This window comes from Pinus tabuliformis, chromosome J (genome assembly GCF_031772625.1).
Source record: "Pinus tabuliformis cultivar Carrire ecotype Pingquan chromosome J, CPIR1, whole genome shotgun sequence".
Taxonomy (NCBI): Eukaryota; Viridiplantae; Streptophyta; class Pinopsida; order Pinales; family Pinaceae; genus Pinus; species Pinus tabuliformis.
In genome coordinates, this window is record NC_142295.1 from 251528618 (window position 1) to 251531638 (window position 3021).

The window sequence follows — 3021 nt, forward strand, 5'->3', positions numbered from 1 at the left end:
TTTTTTTATTTATTTAAATTATATATATATTTTTGAAAAAAATTCATTTACTTATTTTTTATTTTATTATTTTTTTTTTCAAATTTTTTTATTACAAGTTAATTAATTAATTTATTTTTTATAGGTTTGGTATTTTTTGTTTTGTTTTGTTTTTTAAATATATTTTTTATATTTGGTTTTTTTTGGTCTTGTTTTTTAATTTTAATTTTAATGTTTTATTATCAACATGAAAATCATCAACATTAAAAAAAATTAACCACACTTAATATATTAGAAAATTTGAAGTGTAAAAAATAAGCCCTCTAAACAAAAAGGTTGATGCTCATCAACATTTTTCAAAATCAAGATGAAAATCACTAATAAAAAAATGTTCGCACTTGATATATAAAAAATTTTAAAGTGTCAAAAATAAACCTTCTAAAAAATGTGTTGATGCTGCATCAACACTTTTCAAAATCAAGATGAAAATCACTAACAAAAAAAATGTTCACACTTGATACATAAAAAATTTAAAGTGTCAAAAATAAATCTTCTAAAAAAATGTGTTAATACTGCATCAACACTTTTCAAAATCAACATGAAAATCACTAACATTTAAAGAAATTGTTCATATTAGATACACAAAAAAATTTAAAGCTCCAAAAACATGCTAAAAAAAGTGTGTTCTAAATCACTATTTTTTAAAATCGAGTGATTTTTTACTACCTCAAAAAAATAAGTAGTAGATAATTTTCTCGTTTGATCGGTAACTATGTTGATAGCCATCTAACATTTCCATTAAACATGTGTGCCTATGATTGTTACTATTGGAATGACCATTTGTTGTTCATTTTCATCCATTTTTATTATGGTGGTGAAAATTAATGTTCTATTAGCGTAAATGGACTCTTCACGATTTTTTTTAATACACTATTTTGTTTGTTTTTGACATGGTTAAACACTCGTTAAACTTTGATGATCATAATTTATATCTACGTATGATATTAATTTGTAATCATTTGTGCATTTTTGTGAAATTCGTTTATCCGCATTTAATAAATCAATTTGCATTTTTGTGACATTTTATACGTAAAAAAACGCAAGGGTGGATAATCAACAATATTGGTGGATATTAAAATTTTCAATAATAGTTTTTTTATAACAAAAAGTATAGTACGAGAATTTACATATTTTTTTTAAATAAAACTAAATTGTAATAATTCAAAAAGTTATATGGTCCGTATTTATAGTCTGCCACTAGAGAAAGCGATCCAAAAATAAAATAACATTTCTGAACTCTTAAAAACTGATCCAATAACAAAGAAATATTTAACTAAATAACAGAGTCTAACACTAAGTAAGACACTTGAAATTAAAACCTTGTAAAAGCTATGTGCAAGTCTATTGAGTCTGCACTCATAATCTAGAAACAAAATTACAAAAACCAAGAAATATTTAACTAAATAACAGACTCAAACACTAAGTAAGACACTTGAAATTAAAACCTTGTAAAAGCTATGTGCAAGTCTATTGAGTCTGCACTCATAATCTAGAAACAAAATTACAAAAACCAGAAGCATATTTATCTAATGTGGAGTCCAACTAGATAAGATAAGAGAGTTGATCATCCTTTTCATTGTCCTGAAATCTCAGGTTTGCCAATATCTCAGCAAATATTGAAATTTTGTTGCCCATTTTTCTATTTCATTATTATACACCTGCCAACAGTAGCAGGTATACAACGATCGATACCGCGTTGAATTTGAATTAATTTTGTTTGACTTTTTAAATATCAAATGCCATTAGTGCTTTAACCAAAGTCTTAAGCAAAAACTGATAATTCAAATTATTTAATTAATTTTCCCAAGTTTTTTTATTGGCTATTCAGATTGAAGTCAGACTTACTCTTTTTCGATTCGGTTGGTTGATTTTATCCAAACTCTGCAATCGCTTGCATTAATTTTACCCAAAGTTTCGGTCACCTATGGTGGAGCGGGGCAAGAGAAAATACACGTACCTGCAAAAATACACCTGCCACCCTGCCGCCTCCCTCCCTCAAAAATACACCTGCCATTCTACCGCCCCGGCCCCCGCCCCGGCCCAAAAATACACATGCCATACTGCCAGGAGCTCCAAAAATACACCTGCCACCCTCCCAAAAATACACGTGTCACACCGCCACTTACACCTGCCACCATATCCATCCAAGGTAAACTCGCCAGATTCAGAGCTCCGCATTCTTCTCCTAGTGACCATGGAATGAACATTTCGTTACCAAAATTCATGGTGAGCAAACGCTGGGACTGGAGGGGGAGGCCAAAATTGATTGTGAGTATAATCTTTGTCTTTCTTGCTACTGTGAGCTTAGGGAAGAGCAATGGCCTAGAGGTGATTCAACAAAGAGGATAGTTGATGAGAATTCTAAAATGACAAGTTAGTTTGATTCTGTACTATCATTGTCTAAATTTAAAGTTAATGCTAATCATTCAATCCCATGTCTTCGTTGTGCAAAGAAATTGTTAGAAGTAAAGTGCACCAGATTTGGGCAAAATTAAGTTGCAAACATAGAGAAAATAACATAAAGAGTTTCTAGGGATTGTGAGTTTCCAATGGCATCAAGAGATTCACAACCATGTTCTCTGTGCTTCAAGCCTGATTTTGAGCATTCTGATAAAGCTAAGAAAAGCTGCTAACAGGCAGGATGGCAACGACAACTATTTGTATTGTGCAACTGTTCAAGATGTCGAGAGTGAGACTCTTGAACATTTTCAGAAACATTGGAGAAGAGGTGAGCCTGTGATTGTCAGAAATATTTTAGATAATATTGGACTGAGTTGGGATCCAATGGTCTTGTGGCGGGCTTTTAGGATTACTAGAGCCAAGAATTCAAAGGATACCAGAGCCAAGAATTCAAAGCATACCAGAAAAGCCCTTCCAAAGGAGCTAGAAGTGGAAGTCCTTGATTTTATGGATGGGAAGTGGACTGAGATCAATATTCATCAATTTTTTGCATATTATGTAAGGGGAATATGCCGCCGTGAT